Here is a 16,327-nt window from a genome sequence, read left to right on the forward strand (position 1 = left end):
GCTGCAAATAAGAAAGAACATTCTAAAAGGTGAAGCTACAAAAAATGGACATATTCAGTAGTTTAAAGTAAGTACCACTTGCGATCATGTCATTCTTTAAAAAAAAAATGGAATGGTGTAGTTCATGAAGAAATATCTCATTTCTGCAATTTTAAGGTTTAACATTTTTCTTGGCACATGGCAGAAGGAAAAAGAAAATAAGGGAGGAAGGAAAGAAAGGAGAGAGTGGAGAAAAGGAGGGGAAAATAGAGGGAAAATGGAGTAAGGGAGGGAGAGAAGGAGGGAGGCAGTTGTTCTCTCAGCTGGCAGCTGGAGCCAGGTCTTTGGACTCTAAATTAAACATGATTTCTTTTTCTTTTTAAGGTATTTTTCTTGATTTCAGAGAGGAAGGGACAGGGAGAGAGAGATAGAAACATCAACGATGAGAGAGAATCATTGATAGCCTGTCTCCTGCACACCCCTTACTAGGGCTTGAGTCTACAACCCAGGCTTGTGCCCTGATCAGGAATTGAACCTTGACCTCCTGGTTTATAGGTCTACACTCAACCACAGAGCCACACTGGCCAACCAGCTTTTTGGATTCTAAGACTCAAAACACAATGTTGTCATTTTATGAGTCTCTTAATTCAACCTAGAAGGTAACACTCATTATCAATTATCCTTTCTTCATGGACTCGACTGATTGGTTGGTTAGCTGATTTTTGCTGCCTTCTCTATTCTTAAGTTAAATCAGTAACCTGGCAGTTGGAGCTACAACATCTGGATTTGAGTAAAAGATTAACTGACTTGTAAAGGTGTGACCTTGGGCAATTCACACAGCTCCTCTGAGCTGGTTTTCTCACATCTAAAAAACGGGATAAGATTGTTACCCTTGCCTATATTTCTAGCTTATAGCAAAATTATCTGAGTTATCCTACACTAACATGAATAGTGACCTGTAAGTATTTCTAAATAAGCACAAGGCATCATTATCCTGGCACAACTATATGAGAAAAGAAAAATATCTTTATTCCATTTCCAAAAAGCAACATGGAAATAGGTTCCTTCCCAGATTCAGAAGGGCTCTAAGAGGTAATCACTGCTATGACCGCTGACCAACCAGGAGCATCGCAGAGAGATGGCAATGGGAACAAGCTCTATCGTATTTACCTATTTACTTCAATAAATAAATCAATAGTAATTTATGCATTTATGCCTGAAGCAATTTCCAGTTTGCAATAATATGTTTCATAAACATCTGCTTTCTATATTTTGACCACGCTACAGGGTTTTAGGTGTAATCTGTTAATATTTTTTTCTATAACTCATTAATATTTATTCTATAATTTGTTAATATTTGCTTTCATACACTTTGGAAATCTGGGGCAGACCCTATAATACAAGGCCACTTTTATGACACCATGCATTGTGGAATTATGGATGTGGTAATGGCATGGGGGTCGTGCCATTCTGAAATAATCTATAATATACTGAATAATGACGCCCTAAACATATTCACATCCTAGTTCCCAGAATATGTAATTATGTTACCTTATAAGCAAGTAGGATTTTGTTGATGTTTTTACACTAAAGACCTTGAGATAGGGCCTTTATTCTGGATTATCCAGGTGGACCCAAGGTAACCTGTAGGGTCTTATAAGAGGGAGGCAGGAGGTCAGCAGTGTGAAGGAGAGGATGCCAGAAGCCGAGGTCAGAGTGAGGTTGGGCCATGAGTCAAAGTGTGTGGACAATCTCTAGAAGCTGGAAAACACAAAGAAACAGATACTCCCCTCCAATCTCTGGAAGAAACATAGCCAGTTCTGCTGTCATCTTGAATTTAGCGCACTGAGCCTAATCTTGGATTTCTGACCTCCAGAACTAAACGAAATACATGTGTGTCACCTGTAAGTCACTCAGTTTGTGGCACTTTGCTAAGGCAACAATAGGAAACTAACATACCAGCTTTAGAAAAATGTTTATATATCTACAATAAAATCATATTTCAGATGCTCTCAAAGGTGCCTTTCAGTTCTGACAGCTTATAGACAGATACTGTCTTACACTTGGGACCCAGTTTTCTTTAGAGCAGTGTAGTGAGCAGTTATATAGATAGTCGTATGCTGCCTCCAGAATTGGATGTTTATTTCCTTATTTTACATTGTCTCTGTTTTAGTTTTAGTTTCTGCTGCATTTATTTGTGTGTGGATGAAAAAACACTGTGTGTTTATGGTTTTTTCTGGAACAAGACAGGGATAGAAATAAATGAAGAACTATAATGAAAAGAGCATTGGCTTCAAATTCAGAAAGTTGGTCTCTAGTCCTGCCTTTTCTAGAGTGGAGCCACATCACCCCTTCGTCTTTTTCTGATTAGTTTCTAGGGAGACTATAACAAATTACTACAAACTGGGTAGTTTCAAAAAATGCATTCTTGCACAGTCCAGGAGTTCAGGAACCCCAAATTCAGGTATAAGCTATATATTAGCTTCCTCTGGAACTTTGGACAGAGAATCTGACCCATGCTCTTCCTGGTCTTTGGTGGTTGCCAGCAACCCTTGGCATTCTTTGCTTGTTGGTGTCATTCCAGTTTCTTCCTCTGTCACCACATGGCCTGTCCCATATTTTTCCTCTATGTCTCTGTTTTCCCTTCTTATAAGGACACCAGTTATTAGATTTAGAGCCCACCTTGATGCAGCCACTGTGAACTCTGTACTAATCAGGAGGATTTGTTATAAGGAATTAGCTAACATGATTATGGAGATTGACCAGTTCTGAAATCCACCAGGTGTAAGATGGGAAACCCAGGAAAGCTGATGCTGGGGTTCCAGTGTGACGCCAGGAAAAGCCCATTTTCTAGTATGAAGATGGGAAAAAATCAATGCCCAAGGTAGAAGGTAATCATGTAGGAATTCCCCTTTTTCCAGGGAGAGCAGGCTTGTTCTATTCCAGTGGTCGGCAAATTCATTAGTCAACAGAGCCAAATATCAACAGTACAAGATTGAAATTTCTATTGAGAGCCAAATTTTTTAAACTTAAACTTTTTCTAATGACACTTCTTCAAAACAGACTCGCCCAGGCTGTGGTATTTTGTGGAAGAGCCACACTCAAGGGGTCAAAGAGCCACATGTGGCTCACAAGCCGCTGTTTGCTGACCCTGGTTCTAGTCTAATTAGATGAGGATCCCACCCACATTGGGAAGGGCAGTCTGCTTTACTCAGCCTATCAATTCAAATGTTAAACTCATCCAAATTAACTCATTGAAACACTCAAAATAATGGTTATTAAATATCTGGGCACCATGTCACCCAGTCTCATTGACACCTAAACTTAACCACCACAGCCTAATCTTAACTTATTACATCTGCAAAGGGAGAGGGAGAGATAGAAACATCCAATATAGTAGTAAAAGGCTAATATGTAAATCAACTGAACGGCAGAACAACCAGTCGCTCTGATGCACAATGACCACCTAGGGGTAGATTCTCAATGCAGAAGCTGCCCCCTGGTAGTCAGTGTGCTCCCACAGGGGGAGTGCCAATTAACCAGAAGCTGGGCCAATGGCTGGCAAGCACAGCAGCAGTGGCATGAGTCCCAGGGGGAGTGGGCCAAAGCTGGAAGTCAGACATTCCACAAGGGCTCCCAGACTGTGTGAGAGGGCACAGGCCAGGTTGAGGGACTCCTTCGCCCCCCACCCAAGTGCACAAATGTCATGTACTGGGCCTCTAGTATCTAAATAAGATCACATTCTGAGGTTGCAGGTGGACATGTTCAGGAATCACTATTCAGTGCACCTCACCCTTCCATCTCCCAATCTGAGAAACAAGGCTCTGGACACTGACTAGTGCTTCCCACACTCCAGTTCTTCTGGAGGTTGGAGGTAGGTACTCCGTGGCGAGTAGTTCTGGGTGCTCATAAAGACCAGAAATGCTGATTTGAACAAAATGGACAGGTTTTTTGACTACTGGCTCCTGATGAGGCTTTGCTTCATGGATAAGCACTGTGAGTTCTTAGGAAAGGACACACAGCTCTGCTCTTCCAATGCTCATTTGATCACAGAAACTTCCCTCCATTGTACTTGGTGTACCTATGAACACCTTCCAATCCAAATCCCTGAAACCCTGGCCCAGAAACACGGAACTTCCAGGGACTCCTCAATTTCCAATCATTTGCTTCTACCAATCATTAGCTCTCCAAATTCCTTTTAAAGAATAAATTCCCCTTCAATTCCCAGTCTTTATTTAAATTATATATATTATAATGTTACTTAAATAAGAACATAAAACTACCTATAAATCTATAATAATAAAAGCATAATATGCTAATTAGACTGATAGCCAAATGACCTTCTGGACATTCTTCCAGACGATTTTCTGGATGAAGCCACAGTGGCAGGGGCTGAGGCAGAGGAAGCTGCCATGGCAACAGGGGAACAAGGCAAAGACTGTTAGAGGCAATCAGACAGGCAGGCAGAGGTGGTTAGGGATGATCAAGCAGGCAGATGAGTGGTTAGGAGCGATCAGGCAGATAGGAGACTGGTTAAGGGCAATGAGGCAGGCAAGCAGAGTGGTTAGGAGCAATCAGGCAGGCAGGCAGGCGAGCATTTAGGAGCCAGTGGTCCCAGATTTCAAGAGGGCGCAGGCCAGGTTGAGGACCTCCTTCCACCCCGAGTGCATGAATTTTGTGCACTGGGCCTCTAATGTGTGTGTGTGTGTGTGTATACACATATAATACACAAATATACACACATATATGCACATATTCATACATACAATGCACACATATAAATGTGTACATATATACGTACACATAACATATACAAACAGAGTAAACAAATACAAAAAAGAACTGCACACCTCAGAGATTATTTGCAGCTCTCAATTCCTTACCGTCCATTTTAAAAGTGTTAACTATAGATTCTCATGGTTCTCTTATGCAAGCCTACACCTCCTTTGAAAGAGATCTACCTTAATTCTTTCTTTTCATTCTCTTCCTAGGGAAAAAGAAGGCATAAATATACATGAAGATAACTAATCACAAATCTTAACTATTTATCTCTATTCACAAGGAGATCATGGTCATGAATGTTCCCTTTATTTAGCTTTATGCACAGCTAAAAGTATAATGTGGCTTCTGCAAACTCACAATTTAACCTTCAGGAAGAAAAAGATGGAGTTTAATAATCTCCCCAAAATGTCTCTCTGAGGTTGCCCTAACCATAAACAAATTTCATTAATTCAAACTAACTGGGCTATGAAGAGGCCAGCATGAATTAGAGAAGTCCGAATTAAATTTTCTCTCTACTACCTAGTGAGCATCACCACTCAAACCAGCATAACAAAGTGCTGAGGCACAGGTCCCTAATGAGCTGCTTTAATGAACAGGTAGAAACAGTTTAAAATTAGCACAATGACTGTTTTCTTGTAAATTGATTCTCTCCTATTCTATTAAGTGTTTTAATTCCCTGTAATCTTGTTTACCCCAGGAATTGGCTAAGAAAACCCTCTCTTTCATAGCTAGAGTAGAAGCAACATTTAGCTCAGGCCCGTCCAAATGAGCTAGAGTTTCAAATTAGTAGCTTCTGATTTAATTAGGTTTTACTAATAACAAGTCAGGAAAATGCATTAACTGGCTTAGCCCACTAGGGGTTCCCTTCCAGTGCTGACATTAATTCTGACATTGACTTCATTGCCTCGTGCTTCCCTCCTGCCCGCCTCCTCATTGCCAACAGTGTGAGGAACATTTTGACAAAACTCACTCAACATCATCACCAGCACTGCCAGCCCAGCAGATGGTGCATGAGTGGTGATTTAGCTGTCAGTCTGTATGATGAGATTAGAAGGTCACCCAAAGGTCACTTGACCAAATTCATTACCACCTTTTTGTACCTGTCCTGAAGGAGCTATCAGATCGGCACGCCTGCGATTAACATTATTCCTGAAGACTTTCAGCGATTTTGTGTGCTTATTTTTTAATCCTCATCCGAGGATCTCTTTTCATTTATTTTTTAGAGAGACAGGAAAGGTGAAGGAGAAACAGACAGAGAAAGACACAGAAAGAGAAACATCAATGTGAGAAACATCAGTCAATTGCCTCCCATCTGCACTCCAACTGAGGATTGAACCAGCTGCCTAGGTATTTTCCCTGACTCGGAATTGAACCTGCAACTTTTCAGAATATGGAACAATGAATGTTCCAATGAATGTTCTACACGGCCAGGGTGAGATTTTATGCACTTTTGGTAACAACAAAGTATCACTTTTCTTTCATCTTTCTGTTATCCACATACTAGATATACATTAGCATGGCGTGTACTATTTGTTTCTATTAATTTAAATTTCATAAAGATATGCTTTTTAAGAAAGATAAGCAACCTCCTAATTCCCATATTTCTTCTGGCTCAGATTACTCAGGGGCCATGGCTTACCAGACCAAGGAAAAACAACTGAATAAACTCAATTCTTGCTATGTTTTTTCACCACAAATGACTCTGCTAAGAATATGAGAAGACATTGAGGACTTGTTTTAGTTAAGAAGATGTTCCTGGGAGCTCTGCCTGGGGGTCTGAGCCAAAACCCATGGGATGAAATTCAGGAGGTGATTTTCACAGAAGAAACTAGCAAAACATCTGTTTTTTTACCCTATTGGCAGGTAACAGACAGGCAGCTTAATGATAAATGACTGTCCTGAGGAACACCAATAATTCTCTTTCCCCAGCTAAGTCATTAGTGTCATAGTGTAATAGATGTCAACTAGCTTCCCCAGCATTTTTTGTAAAGGGGAGAAATAGCCTTCTGGTTGGAATTATCCAGTCACATTAATTGAGGAATTTTGTCATAAGAAGTCCATTTTCTAGCTATAAATGTTTAATGACTTAAGAATCACCCTAAGTTTTTGTTTTCACTAAAACCCCAGAATATGGAGAAATAACTGGGATGATGGGGAGGGGATGGACAGATGACAGTTTTCCTGGAAACAGGGAAGGGATCTTCCCCAAGCCCTGCTCTTCTGTGTGGATGTCCATCAGCAAGAAAAGAAGGCATCAGAGAGGAAGCCACTGCCCCTTTGGAGGTCCTGAAATATTTGTCAGGAGCCTGGGATGTGGTGAGGGGAAGCCCTGGACTTCAGCCTTTACTCATCTAAACACTACCTGAGTGGCTTTAGAAAAGCTATTACTGTTACAGGATAATGTTTATGTCCCCCGCAATTCATATGTTGAAGCCTTAGCCTCCACTGTAGCTTAGGTATTTGGAAGTGGTATCTTTGAGAGGTGATTAGGCTTATTTTTATAGTCTATTTTTTTAATCCTCACTCGAGGATATTTTTCCACTGATTTTTAGAGAGAGTGGAAGAGAAAAAGAAAGACAGAGAAATATCAATGCAAGAGAAATACATCTTTTGGTTGCCTCCTGCATGTGTACTGACCAGGGTATGGACCAACTGAACCCAGGACTCTTCAGTCCACAGGCTGACACTCTTTCCACTGAGCCAAACCAGGCAGCGTGGGAGGTGATTAGGTTTAGATGAAGTCATAGATGTGGACCCCTCATGATGGGATTAGTGCCCTGGTAAAAAGAGGAAGAGGTACCACAGCTCTGTCTCAAAGTTCTCCAAGCACACACACCAAGGAAAAGCCTTGTAAGCACACAGCCAGAAGGAGCTGGCATTAACTTCTATTATCAGGACATATATTTTCTGACTCTCCATTCACTCTACACCATGTTTTTGGGTTCCTACTAGGTGCCAAATACTGTGCTACAGAGGAGGTGATGTAACAATGAAGAAAAATGTCCCTGCTCTCTAAGCAGCTTTGTTGGCAAAGCGGGGTCCTGTAGCTATAAATAAGGTGAGCTCATAGAATTCCTGGCCCCTAATTGCTGAAAAAAAAATTTTTTTTTAAAGAAGGGGGTCAGGAGTAAAAATGATATGTAGTATTATTTTGGAGGAAATTTAAATTATTGGAAAATTTTCTACTTAGGAGAAGTTATTCCAACCAATCATCAGGAAGGCATTTTTCTCCTGAAGGTAATATTAATAATCTTTACTAGACATAAAATAATGTTTATTTTAGTCTCCTCTGGCTCTAAAAATACACAGCTCACTGAAAGCCAAAATCTAATTTGTAATTTTCACAGCTGAATCATATCCATTTCCTTCCAAATGGGATATTAGTGGGCATAGCCTCTGTTGCCCAACAGCAGCCCAGCCCAAAGCCCAATGGCTCCCCTGGGAGGGCCTGGAGGTAAGGCTCCATTTATAGCAACCCTGAAAAAGAGCATCTCTGAAGTAGAAGATATTCAGTCAACAGACAGAACATAGGAGAAGACTTTTAAGGCTCTCTTCAAGTCCAGATTCCAACATTCGGAGAGAGTTTTGGCTCATGAAATGCGATGGACACCCCATAGAGGCTCTGAGTGGAAGCCAAGTGTTCTAATTTCTAACATAATTTTGTAAAGCAGGCTACAGTGTGTCTGGTCCAGAACTCAAGAAATAAAACAATGTTGTCTTTGAAATAAGGGAAATTGTGTAAAAGGCAAACAAATATGCAGGTTAGCAACCCATTTTACACAAACCTACAAAGCCTCATGTAAGTCTTAGCGTAGAGGATTACAGATAGACATCCACAAAGGATACAGAGGCAGCCACAGTTGGAAAGGTCAAAACAAACCCTTGAGAGAAGAGTGGACCCACAGGGATACCACTGCCTTCTGATTAGGGGTCATGGGTAGAGGAGAGGCAGCAACAGTCTTCCATGACCTTCACTTTAGGCCCTTGACAAAGACTGAATAAAGATCTGGAACAGTTTTAAAGCTGACTGGATATTCTTTATGTGGGTAGAATGTTCCCTGAAGGAAATCCTTTTGAAAAAATGTGGAGGAGGAGTGTTTGGGAGCATAGTGGCATAGTAATCTAAGGGCCTAGTTGTCAAGAGGGATCCTAAATTCTGATAATCCAAAGAATAGGCATAAATTCAAAGGACATCCTTGCCACCATTAAGAACATCCTGATTTATTGTAAAAGTACACTATCTTTCCAATTAATCTCTGTCTGGGACAAGAATCAAGAACTATGCTGCTTATGGTTGTGTTTTTAATGTTGTATAGGATCTCAGAGGGGAATCTATATTACATGGAAGTTGGGAGCATGGGACTTGGGGTAAAAACTCAGTTTAAACCCCATATTTACCCCATACTATCTGTGTGACCTTGTGGTCAGTCACTTAACCTCTCTGAGGCTTAAGTTTTCTTATATTTATTATGTGGTACCAATACATTCTTCAGAATGTCACTGTAAGAGTAAATGATATAACATATGCAGAACTCAGCATAAATGCAGGTGCTTAATATTATAAACACAGATCTAAAAATTTCATTAGTTTAGAATAATGCTAATTCAGAATATAATTAATAATATTTAATTCTAATCTCTTATATATGAATAAACCATAAATCAAAGAAGGAACAACTTTCTCATAGTGATAGCTAATATGTCTCAAAGGCAGGACAAATCTTCTGACTTCAGGCCAGTGTTCCTTTTTGGCACCATGTTCACATGCATTGGGGTTATCTGAATATCCCATATACCCCTAATTTCCCTGTAAATCTATTCGATAGCTTGCTCCTTCCTCAAGGAGACAAGTTCCTCAATTATTTTCTAAGAAGAGTTCTCATTCTCCAATATCCTATGATCTGTCTCTTAACTGTTTCATCATTTGACCCCTAAGAGTCAATGTGTGTGTTCTAGCTTAAGCTTTCCTTTATTTCTAGTAGCTAATAACTAGCCATTGAGTATTGCTGTCAGTGAATTATTTGATATGTACTTGTTGCTGGATCATCTTTTATAGTATTAATGATGAGGCATTTTAATCTCCAGCCCCATCAGACTTTTCACCATAAATTATATAACCAGGTGAAGATAGCCCAACACACTCCCGATCACACACCCAAGACATACATCAATAGATCAATCAATTCCTGATCTCTAGTGGCTCAACAGAAATTCTTGAGTTGGAATTCAAAGAGTTAGACATTTTAAATGGGAGGGATGTCCAAGGATATTGGTTCCCAGTACCTCTAATATCTGTCTTGATAAATCCAGATGACTGAGATGCCAAGAATTCTCTCTCTAAGCCTAGCTGCAGGGAGAGGAAAGAAAGCAGTCTATTCTTAGAGGAGGAAAAGGTTCACTTTCCTGAGGATCTGTAATACTTTCATCCTTTGGAACATATAAATGGATTCTGTGACCCAATTGTTTGCCTACTTCTTAGCTCACTGCAGTTTTAGACCTATATCCAGTCTATGTAATAAGAACTATGTCTTCTGTCTCGAGCTTCAAGATAGGACCCTATGCTCCATTGTGGGGAATTCTTTTGGGTCTTAAATAGGAAGGAAAATTAAGCCATTTGAATTCTGGATCACTTATTCAGTGCCATAAAGATCAACTCGCTACCCAAACTACCAAGAGAAAAATATGCAGTTTCCAGTATACTTTCTTTTGTGAGTTTGAGAAGTCATCTTCACTATCCTCATTAACATCAAACTTTAAGATTAGTCATTATCAGTGACTCTAAAGATAAGATGAATACCATTTCAGGGCATTTCTTTCAGAATCAGACATATATACTAGTACTTGTGGCCCAGTGCACAAAATTCTTGCATATTAAAAGGGGATTAATTAGAGGAAATAATTTAATATTGCTATTCGCTCTTTCTCTATAATAGAAGTGTCAGAGATGAAGAAAATTAGTAAAATATATGAAAATCTTCCTCCTGTCAGAGTCTGGGGCATACCATGGGACCCAGAGTCAAGTCCCCACCCATCCACATGTGCCTCAAAATCGTGAGAGACCCAGACCCAGCTGACTCCCCCCCGCCCCCAAATTGGGCTAGATCCAGACTTAGCTAGTCCCACTCTTGTCAAGCCCCACCAGCAGAGGGGGTGCAGCCTCAGGTCCCCCATAGAGCCCCGCTGGGTTGGGGTACAGCCATGGCCCAAGGTTCCCTGTCAAAGACCTCAGGGGGTGCAGCCTGAGGTCCTCTGTCAAGCCCTGCCAGGTGGGGGGCGTGGCCTAAGGTTCCACCAGGTGGGAGGCAAGGCCTGAGGTCCCCTGTCAAGCTTCACTGGGGTAGGGGAGGATGTAGCCTCAGGTCCCTGCTGATTGCTCCTTAAAGCTCCTTATGGGAACTTGGCCTCAGCTGTGGTTACAGTCATCTTTTGTGATGGAGTAATGGTCAATTAGCATACTCCCTCTTTATTATTAGATAGGATGAGCCTATGCTTACAATAATCAATCCCAAAGAGCCACACTTCATCTCTACATGAATGTCTTATGAATCATACCTTCAGCCCTGGGTTCCCTTGAACACTAATGTTCCACTTCAAAGTTTGTATTAGCCATTTGTGAACAACCTGCTATTGCCTAAAAGTAATATGTTTAATATTAAATGTGTATTTTTTCTCCAAAGTACTTCATATCTTGTAATAGGCCTTAAATAAATACTTATTGGCTAAATTCATAAAACTCTTCCTGTTGACCTTGATATTTAGACATTGTTCCATCATTCCTCCAGTTCACAAGCATGAAGAAGTCATTTTCTTTGACTCTGCCCTTTCCATGAACCCTCAAGTCTGATCAGTCACCAGTTTGTCAAATATTTCTTTGAGATACATCCACTTTTGTCAACACCCAGATTCAGGGATCTTAGTATTTTATGCCTCTCTCTTGAACTCTCTTCTCAGTTTCTCCCCACACTAATCATTCTTTAATCTATCTTTTTAATCTATAGCTGCAAACCATAGTTTTGACAGCAAACTTCCCATTTATCCAATCTCTAAAAATCCTGGAGAGTACTTTAAAATCCTAGAGTTGTAGTTTTAAAACTTTGCAAAGAGCCATGGGAATCCAATAGAGGGAAGATGTGTGAAGACGAATGGAAAGGTTTCTAGGGCTCTCTCATCCCTCCTTCCACCAGAGATAATTTTTTTTCCTATTTTACAGGTTGGGATCCCTGTCAGTTACTTTAAAGTGATTTCTATTGGCAAAAAAAAAACAAGTTCGTAAACCAATGGCTCTGGTATAATAGGCAAAACTCCTTAACCTGCACTTTAAGACTCTTCCAATGTACCCCCTCACACTTTTGCAATAATAGCTCATTTTATTTCTCTTCAAGTTGGCTTATCTCACTGACTGTCTCAAGGGATCTTAGCAGCTGCCACCTTCCCTTCCCATCCCCCTGACCTAACTGCTCGCCATCTATGGTAGACATAAGTACTATTACTAACCAAGTATTTCTACTTCTCTACTCTCCCAATGCAAGACAGAATTGCTCTTATGATTGTGTGTATAGTTCTGGCTATGACACTTGAGGCAAACTTACTTGTGTCACTTACAAGGTAGAGCATGAATTGCCATTTAGACACATACATACCCACACCCACTAAACATCTGCCCTTCTCTCTGCTACTGCAACTGACTATTCCGAGCATGGTTGCACCGTCAGTCTGGTTTCTAGAGTAAGGATGAGCAGATTCCCCAACAATTCAGAGTGAATGAGGACTAAAGATCTGTTGCTTTAAGCAGCTAAGATTTTGAGATTGTATTGTTTTGCTGTGACATTTTCTAAGTGATGGACTAAAATAAAATCCTTTTCAAGGTAATTTTTGACTAAACATTTTTATTATGTATATGTTATCTCATATGTTGTGTATATGTTACTACTTCCCTACTTTCACCAATATATATATATTTCTCAGTGAAAATCAGTGGCATATCAAGTATCCCCTCCACAGAACTACAAAAGCACTGTAATTATTTGTACTCATTTGGTATTTATATCAATAGACTGCCCTACATTAAGCTATCTGTGTATGTGGATAAGTATCTCCCATATAAATCATAACCTCTTCAACTTGAACATCTCCTAGTAGGTCTCAGGGTGGAGAGGGTATTGCACTTTGTGCTTCTTTCCCAGTCCCCCTAACCTCAATATCCTTATCCAGATGAAATTTGGTTAAATTAATATCAAGAAAGTTGTTGAAAAAAGGTAATTTTATAAGAAAAACAGTGAAAAAATTTCACTAAGAATTAAGTATATAAGGGTGTGAGCAGAAGAGTGTCTCAAAGACTACTGTAGTTATTAATTCATTGTAAGGCTCATTAAACAGCGGTGGACCCTGCCCTACCATTTCTCACACTCCCATCATCTTTGAAGTCCAAAATCATGGCAACTTCCTTCTGTTATATAACTCCCATGGGTCCAGTCCAAAGATGCTTAACAAGCATTTATTTCTGGATTTATGTGTGAATGTTTCAATTCCCCACAGAGATTCGAGTCTCTTTCAGGGACATATAAGATTGAAGTAGAAATTTGGTCACTAACCAGAATTAATGAAAAGAGCTGATAGTAGTTGATAGTTACTTTGTACTTTCATGTGCTAGGTACTGATATAAGCATTTTGCACATGAACCTGGTGGTTAGGTTGGATGCCTGGGTTAGTCTGACTAAACTCCAGTCCTTGATCTTTAATTACTACCCATGTGACCTTGGGCAGACAGCCTATCTGCACCTCAGTTTTCATATAAATAAGGTGATAACCATAAGAGTACCTACCTCACAGCGTTACTGTGAGACTTAAAGGAAGTAACACATGCCAAAACCTTAAAACACTCTGTAGCACATAGTGTAAGCTCAGCATGTGCTAGCTGTTTCATTACAGGAAGCCAGTCAGAATAGACATTCAGGACCTAAAGAAGGTTGCAGAGAGAAGACACAAAGGCAAACATCATAGATCACAGCTCTTAGTAGTAGATCCAGAGACCTAACAGGGATCAGCCATTGGCTCCTATTGAGATGAAGGCATTGGTTCCTGACAGAGGTTCCTGCTGCCTGGATTATTGCTGTTACTGCTGTTTCACATTAGAGGGTTTTTATTTTTTTTCTCACTCAAGAGATAACCATAATACACTTGGCAGTTCAGGGCTTTTCATTCCGGACATTTATGGGATGTGATAACAACTCTCTTAGCTTTTGTTTCCCACCAAAGTATGCCAGGCCATCCCTAAGCAGAGCTTTACGGGAATGTCCTCCCGCTGTGAAACAGAACACGAACCAGGCCCAGTATGATTCTCCAGGGAAGGAGAGAGGATACAGGTCTGACCTGCAATAATTGCTTTTAGAACACAAGCAATAGTCGGGATGGAAAAGACAGACCAAGTAACAGATCTGAGCTTTGGAATCCTGTTAGGAGATATTCCTGGGCTGCTGTATCATCCAACTGCACGGTCACAGCTTATCCATGATTCATTTTGCAGAACATCTGCAGGAAATAAGCCAGAAGTGAGCAGCCCAGCTTGGTCAGCTGGGTTACAGACTTGCTTCACGCAAACATGAGAATGGCAGCCTACCAAAAGCAACCTGGAGCCAAAACCGGTTTGGCTCAGTGGATAGAGCATCAGCCTGCGGACTCAGGGGTCCCAGGTTCTATTCTGGTCAAGGTATGTAGCTTGGTTGCAGGCACATCCCCAATGGTGGATGTGCAGGAGGCAGCTGATCGATGTTTCTCTCTCATCGATGTTTCTAGCTTTCTATCCCTCTCCCTTCCTCTCTCTATATAAAAAAAAAATCAAGAAAAAAAAAATATATATATATATATATTTTTTAAAGGAAGCCTGGAGAGAGGGAGAAGAGAAACCATCTCCCCTTCCTTCTCCGGCACTGGCCACCGGGAAGGGGTAGAGAATTCTCTAAATGCAGAATGGAAGCCCTCCTGGCTGGTTTGGGCAACTAGCAGAAGGAAAGCACATGAGATGTTTATGCAGTTCTTTGACATGATATTTATATTATTAGTTTAATTATCATTGTGAAGAAATTGAAATATATAAAAAAATAAAAATATCTATATTCCTGACTTATAATGTCACTCTTTCCATTGCTATTCCATCTTATTTTCCCCAAATACAATAATACTATATATTACATGATTATACCATCATTTAACCTCTGCCCCATATTTGAATAATTATATTGCTTCTAATCGCTTAAAATTGCAACAGCAGAGGTAAATAACTTTGAACGTTAATCTGTTTCATCATTTCCACCTATTTGTTCACCAAAGAGTTCTAGCAGAAATATTTCTGAGTTATATTGTAGGAGTATTTTAAGGTATGAACCTATTTCCATATTTCTTCTTCAGGAAGGAATGTTACATTATGTCAAATGCATGTGAAAGAGTCTTACTCTTCTGAGCCTCCTAGCCTTAATGACAGGTGGGTCAGAAGGTAGGCAGATAGGGAGGTATAGCTATTTATCTGTGGCCTTCTTCTATTTTAAAAATCTTAGCTAAATTTAGAAATAGTTGAAGATTAATCCACCTGGAACAACATGGTACATGCAAAATGTCATACAGCTTTAAACAGATTCTCAGTCACACTGGAATGGAGGCAGGTAGGAAATCAGTGAAACTCAGAATAGTCAAGGAAGGCTTCAGGAAGCAGCCAGTCTTCAGTTGAACCTAAAAGCATGATTCATATTTGTTCAGCCAGGTACAAAGAACATGCATATCTCGACAGGAGGAAAACTAAGATAAATATATGAAGCCAAAATGAGCCAGGAATATTTGGGGGATGGTTTGTCCTAACAAACATTCATTTCTACATCCATTCATTCAAGCAGTCTTTACTTGGTACACGTTAAGCACCTGGCAGTGTGCTAGGTGCTGAAATTACAAGGATGAATAAAACACAGTTTTGGTCTACAGATGAAATAACCTCCTAACTAGCCTCCCTGCCTCCAAGTTCAATACCCCCCAATCCATCACTAACACTGCCATCAAAGTAGACTCCAAAGTATAAACCTGTTTATATTTATATGACATCCTGGTTTTAATCCCTGGCTCATTTTTACAGGATTGGGAAATTTCAGTGGCTTAGCTATGCTTTAGGATAAAATCCAAAGGCCTTAATGGGGTTTTGTGGTTTTTCTCCATCTGCAGGCCTCCTACCTGCCCCCTCCTAGCACCCACCTTCTCTCCCTCTCTTTCCAGAAATAATAAGCTCCTTTGGTTCTTTCAACTCTTCAAATGCAAACTTCTCACACACACAATGTCTACACTCTTAGAATCCACACATGCTCTTTCCTTTTCGGAAGTACCCACCCCCTCTTCCTCCTCCCCATTCTCCCGCTACACCAAATGTCACCTGTTCATCCTCTAGCCATCAGCTTCAGAAAGGCTGCCCTGAGCCCTGAGTCTGGGTTAAATTTCCCTGCTGCATTATCTTCAAAGCTCCTTTTACTTCCCCTGGCATAACTCATTTTATTTCCATAATTTCTTTTCTTACAGCCCCTCAAGATTGTAG

The sequence above is a fragment of the Pipistrellus kuhlii genome, unplaced genomic scaffold (genome assembly GCF_014108245.1).
Source record: "Pipistrellus kuhlii isolate mPipKuh1 unplaced genomic scaffold, mPipKuh1.p scaffold_m20_p_6, whole genome shotgun sequence".
In the NCBI taxonomy this organism is placed as follows: domain Eukaryota; kingdom Metazoa; phylum Chordata; class Mammalia; order Chiroptera; family Vespertilionidae; genus Pipistrellus; species Pipistrellus kuhlii.